The 7,051-nt window shown below is 24.4% G+C and overlaps 1 protein-coding gene across 2 annotated transcripts in view; it reads right to left on the bottom strand.

Moving 5' to 3' along the window:
• The window catches only part of LOC122536119 (arfGAP with SH3 domain, ANK repeat and PH domain-containing protein), a 13,938-nt gene extending 9,530 nt beyond the window's left edge, over positions 1–4,408 (bottom strand). For both annotated transcript variants that reach the window (XM_043668208.1, XM_043668207.1), the window contains exon 1: positions 4,302–4,408. The gene's annotated coding sequence lies outside the window, so the exon portion shown is untranslated. The remainder of the gene's footprint in view (positions 1–4,301) is intronic.
• Between the last annotated feature and the right edge of the window lie 2,643 nt (positions 4,409–7,051).

Consider the following 7,051-nt stretch of genomic DNA (forward strand, 5'->3'; position numbering starts at 1 on the left):
AAAAAAAAAAAAAAAAAAAAAAAAAACTAACAACATATGAACAGAAAACAAAGACGAAGGCTTCAATGTGTTACTTTAACGTGAATCTGTCACGAAACACTCTACTACGTTATCCCTTAACTCGATCTTCTTACACATTAATGCACGTGATTCTAATCTGTAAGTATCCAAATTTCGCAATTCGTATTCTCCTTTATTTCGTGCAACGTGTACATTAGCATAATTCCTCGAGATCTCTTGGAGAGATTTCTTTTTTCGCAGCTGCGCAATTAATTGAAGACCGTGTTAATTAAGAAAATGTGCCTGATACAACGCACTATACGGATTCTCGAACGAAATGTAGGAAACTGTTTTTTTTTTTTTTTTTTTAAATTTTAATTTCAATTTCTGACTACGAAAGATCATCATCGAGATGGTTTTCAATTAAAGAATAAAATAAAGGAGATTTCCAAAAATAAATTTAAATAAAAAATTATTATTTTTAATTTTGAAGAATGATGAACGATCGGTGTGTATCAAGTTATATAAATACTGGATTTATTCAAGTGCAATGATTAATAATTGTAAAAAGTAAATACACGTGCTTAAATATCGAGCAAAATATCTCTGTCGCTGTATGAAAGGTAATTTTGAGCCAATCTGCAGGTTCGTTTCACATCAAACTTTCCCAAAATTTGTCATTCTGTCACCTGTCACCAGTGTTACAATTTTTTAACAAAAAAAAAAAAAAACTGAATTTTGTTCCGTTACCAATTTTCTACAATAATATTCGAATATTTGCTCCCTTTGATAATTTTTACAATTACTTTTAACAATTTCTCAATTATTTTTCACCTTTTACTAAAATTATTTCAATTCTACTTGATATGCATAAAAAAACACACCTTTCATTCGAATATTATTTCGTATTATAATATTTGTAATTATAATATATAAAAATTGGTAATTATAATAAAATTTTTCTGATAAATAATCCTATAATACTATGAATACACTCTTTTACCCGAGCATTTCCTTTTCTAATAATTTATATAATTTGATAATTAATAATTATAATAGTTAATGATCAATTTACATAATATACAATATGTCGATTTAACAGTTGATAAAATAATTTAACGACTGTAGTTTTAAAATAACTTTCCAAATTTTCTTCACCCGTTATTATAAATCCTGTCAATTCTAATTCCACGAAAATATTTTCCTCCAATAATTCTCTGGCTTTTACTCAATTTTCTTACTGGAATTGCTCTATTGATTTTAATAGCGCGCGCACACTTTCAAAAAGAATATATTCGCGACGACAGGATGTGAAATTCGTGACAGTGCTCGTTATTGTTGCACGCCTGTTGATAAATTTATAATTACAGCCGTTTTCATACATCAAGCACAAAATTGTTCACTTGGGTGACGAGTTGAGAAGCGAGATTCTCGCCAAAGGGAATACGTATTTGTATGATAATTATTATGTTTCCGAGTTGTGTCAAACTGTCCTGTTACTCAACGTGACAGATATAATTGGTCATGTCAATTTGCATGCTTCTTTCCATTTCCAATATTGATTAATTTGTATCTAAATCAATTATGCGCATATAATAAATTGTACACGCATATAATTAATAATTACATTTCTAAATAAACTGTATACTATGTCTTTTAATAGATATTCTCGTGAATCAATATAAACTATACAATTATGTTTTTTAATTTAATAACAATAAGCAATTAACAATTTAATTGCTAAATAAGTGATCATGTTTAATTTATTGCTGTTATATTTTAACTATATAGTTTGATAATATTAGGAGTGATTGATAATTAAATTTCTAAACAAACTATATGTATACAATTATTAATATTTATTATATTTCGTCATATTTAATTTTATTTGAACAGTAGATAATAATATAATAGCTAATATTTTAATTACATCTGTCCTTGCAGTTTAATTCCAAAAATATTCAAAATACAATACTGATCGTAGCACACTTTCTATCTACAATCTATTTTTCAAATCGTACATTTGCAAAAATATTTTAAATATTAATAATTGCCTGTTAATGTTAAATAATTCTTTAAATATCCACAGTTACAATATTAATAGAACCTTTAAATATTTTTTTACAACACGCCAACACAGATATTTATAAAAGCTTTTCATAAATAATCTCGTGAACCAATGTAAGTGCAAATTATTAATGAAAATTATTGTATAATAATAAATACAATCATTTATACTATAACAGTAATAAGTATAAATTTATTTGTATTATATATAATATTCTACTTTAATATTTTACTTATTATATTATATTATATATAATATTCTACTTATTATATACAATTCTCTTTGATGGCATGAATGTTCAAAAATATTTTAAATATTAATAGTTGTCTGTTAATGTTAAATAATTTTTTAAATATCCACAGCGTGTAAGTTACAATATTAATAGAACTTTTAAATATTTTTTTACAACACAGATATTTATAAAAGCTTTTTATAAATATTCTCGTGAACCAATGTAAGTGCAAATTATTAATAAAAATTATTGTATAATAATAAATACAATCATTTATACTATAACAGTAATAAGTATAAATTTATTTGTATTATATATAATATTATAATATTCTATTATATATAATATTCTATTACATTATATTATATATAATATTCTATTACATTATATTATATATAATATTCTATTTATTATATTATATTATATATAATATTTTACTTTAATATTCTACTTATTATACATAATATTCTCTTTTTGATGCCATGAATATTCAAATGTATTATTAATTTGTCAAAATGACTCTGCTGGGATTGTATAATTAATATATGTGCGTATGAATCTAGGTAGTAGAAAAAGTACTGGAAAAAATTTTATCCTTGGGGCTGAACTATATTTAGAAGCGTCAAATATGGGGCGTGTGATCGATTACTTTCACGAAAAGAGATAGAATACCACCTACTGGTCAGTCTTGGCTAGTCATTCACAAATCTGCAGATATGCTTCTATTTTTTTTGATTACTGAAGTGAAGTGTTTTTAAAAATTAAGCTACATAAACTAATTAAACTAAATATAAACTTGATAGAGTTTGAGCAGTCGAAGAGTCAATTGGCACAAGCGAAGAAAGGATAATTGAAGATGGATAAATATTTATTATATTTCGTGATATTTAATTTTATTTGAACAGTAGCTAATAATTTAATAGCTAATATTTTAATTACATCTGTCCTTTACAGAGACATTTAAATAACTTTGAGTACATACAACGATCATTAATATTTGGTCACTTGAGTATCGAAACTGTTAATTTTGTAAAAAAAGAAAAAAAAAAAAAGAAATCGTAGAATGATAAACCTCGAAGCGTTTACTTCTAGCAATAAGATGTTTTACACTAACAGAAAACACTTTTCATTAATCTCAAATTGTCACAATATTATGTAGAAACATTGGAGAATAAATTCTATCAAAATCTGATCTAACAAAATTCTACTAAAATCGAATTAAAATTTATAAAGTCACAAATGATGGTTTTATTATCCAAGCACATTTGTTTCTTCGTATCAGTTCTGGTAATTGAGATTCTGCCACATAATACACGAGTATAAAAAAAAAAAAACAGAATTATAATATGATAAAAGGAACAGAAGTATAAAAGAACCAAATAATTAAATAGCAAGTAAATTAAATTGAACGAATTTAAGAATTGAAATACATAATAATCTTTTATAATAATATATAATAATCAGAAATACATAATAATCTTTTATAATAATTTTATAATATAATAATCTTTTATAATCTTTTATAATAATTTTATAATAATATAATAATCTTTTATAATCTTTTATAATAATTTTATAATAATATAATAATCTTTTATAATCTTTTATAATAATTTTATAATAATATAATAATCTTTTATAATCTTTTATAATAATTTTATAATAATATAATAATCTTTTATAATCTTTTATAATAATTTTATAATAATATAATAATCTTTTATAATCTTTTATAATAATTTTATAATAATATAATAATCTTTTATAATCTTTTATAATAATATATAATAATCAGAAATACATAATAATATTTTATTATAATATATATTAATCTTTTAGATATAATATATGCTTGTGCTTGCTTGAAATAGAATTAGAGATTTCAATGGCATTCTCTTAAACGAAAGATTCTATGAAGAACCATCTTTTAAATACCATCGAATAAAATTGGTTTTGATCGGAAACCATCTTGTTGAGGGATAACTAGTTATCGGCACTTACCGTTTCCGGAGTTGTGGATGGCTTTGATCGCTTTCTTCAGCTTCGTCAGACCATCTCTGTCGAAGTCCAGCGTCTGCAACAATCACGTAAAAATCAGACAAACTCTCCACTCTAACGCGAAATCCGTCAAGTTGTTTTTCAACGTTGAAATCAAATCTTCGAGTTATCAAATACTATTACATCTATACTGTACTTCTTAAAGTTTAAATATTTGACGTGTAAAGGTCAAGTACTGGCTGCTGTAAGATTTCATCGTTAATTCGCAAACGCGGAAGGGATCAATGCTCTTTCAACAGTAAAACTATAAAATTTGGCGTTTCCAAATTTTTGCACGATTTAAACGAACATTTTATCCACGATATATTCTACAATCTTTCAAATTTCAAAACAACCTATTCTTCATATAATAATATATCCCACGGCCAGATCAGAGTTGTCTCGATATTGAAAAGTTGAAAAGAAAAAATGAAAATATTTTAAAATTGATCGTTTCTTCTGAGACGTGAGAAATTTCTCTTCATTTTTAACCGCGGCTATTTTTAGTCGTTCTTATTATACATTACGCGATACAGATCGTACGATCGAGTGAAAGGAGACACACACGCTTCTGCTTTAACAATCCTCGAACAGCGGAAACGAGGCCTATGTGTTCGACTACTGGCTTCGCCGTTCTATCGACTTGTTACATTAAAAGTCAATTAAGATCGACACCGTTGGTCGTTGATTCTCTCTCTCTCTTTTTTTTTTTTTTTTTTTTTTTTTTGCTGATCGAACGAAGATTATTTAGCTCGCGGAGAATCTAACATAATTCAGGAGGATTGAGCTTGATTTGAATTTGAATCTCGAGGCGCATGTTCTTCATTTAAAGGCAATCTTCTTTTGAAAATTTCATTCGAACAACTGGCAATGTTACAGCACTGAAACATTGGTTTTAGTTGTTTAATATAATATAATATATTTTTTTAGTTGTTGTTTATAATATAACATATTTTTAGTTGTTTAATAATATATTTCAGTTGTTTTGGAATATATTTATATTATAGTTGTTTATAATATATTTCAGTTGTTTTATAATATATTTTCTTTAGTTATTTAATATAATATAATATTGTATATAATATAATATATTTTTAGTTGTTTAATAATATATTTCAATTGTTTTATAATATATTTATATTATAGTTGTTTATAATACATTTTAGTTGTTTTATAATATAATATTATATTATAATATATTTTTTTAATTGTTGTATATAATATAATATAATATATTTTTAGTTGTTTAATATAATATAATTAATAATTTTACTCGATCTTTAATTTAAAATTGTAAACGCGATTTTCTCGGAGTTATTTTTTTCCAAGTTTCTCTAATTAGAGAGTAATTACTCTCGTTTTAATTTCAAAAATACGACGCGTGGAAAATTTTTCGCGTTATACGAAACGAAATAAATAGCTTGTTCTTTTCTTTTTTTTTTTTGTTTTAAATAAAACGGTAGATAAAATAAATCTTCTACTGAATTTATCTCTCTATGAAGTCACAGCTGAAAAATATTATTTATATTATTTCTGATTTCTGAATATTGAAAATAACGAAAAGGATTTAAATGATTCCTTGCAATTGAAGTGAATTCCTTTTTATAAATAATGCAGCCAGCTCTGTGTATAGAAATAACTGTCCCACGACGTGCACTTTAAACAAACTCTCCTGTTGCACAAGAGTTAAAACGAAACTATGTTTCTTAAGTCGCAGAGAATCATTCTCAGTAAATTTTGTACGAAGGCAAATTTCAGATATATTCGCGTTATATTGGTTCGAGGATTGCATAAAGCAGAAGCGGTTCTACATTACTTAATTGTCAATTGATTCGTGATTTGCAATAAAATCAATTTTAATTTTACACCTATAGAGAAATATATAATTTTACTGATAGTGTATCAATTATATTATTTCATCTGACACCCAATAAGATTCAAATCTTGACATATGTCACTGCCCATAAAATTATTTGCAATATAAAAGTATTTAATAATTTCAAAAAGTGAGAAGTATAACAAAAAACAACAGTATAGTTCCAAGAAACTTTCTCCTCGGCTGGGCAAAAATTCAAAAGTTCCGAACGTTTGTAAAAAATTCAATGAATCAAAGTATTGAGAAAGTATATATGGATGCAATTTATCCACGAACTGTGAATAATATTAATGACCGGTTTACTCGAAATACTTCGTACTAAGTTGTAATTTTCAATAGCGGGAGAAACACTCGAGTGCGAGGAATTAAAATGGCGCGGAGCGAGGAGTTAACAAAAGGAACTTAGGTATGCCATTATTACAGGGTGTACAAAGAAGGTATTTCATTAAGAGAAATCGCGAGAAAATTAGCTATTTTGTACAATGGGAGAATAACGCTTGTAAACGTATAATAACGCAGTAAATATAATAATATAATATAATATAATATAATATAATATAATATAATATAATATAATATAATAATATAAATAATTTTTTTAATATAATATAATAGTTAATAATATATAATAATATAATAGTAAATAATAATATATAATAATATAATAGTAAATAATTTTTTTAATATAATATAATAATATAGTTAATAATATAAATAACTTTTTTAATATAATATAATAGTTAATAATATAAATAATTTTTTTAATATAATATAATAATATAAATAAAGAATTTTTTTAATACAATATAATATAATATAGTTAATAATATAATAATAT

The sequence above is a fragment of the Frieseomelitta varia genome, unplaced genomic scaffold, assembly GCF_011392965.1.
Source record: "Frieseomelitta varia isolate USP_RPSP 00005682 unplaced genomic scaffold, Fvar_1.2 scaffold_80, whole genome shotgun sequence".
NCBI classification, from domain to species: Eukaryota; Metazoa; Arthropoda; class Insecta; order Hymenoptera; family Apidae; genus Frieseomelitta; species Frieseomelitta varia.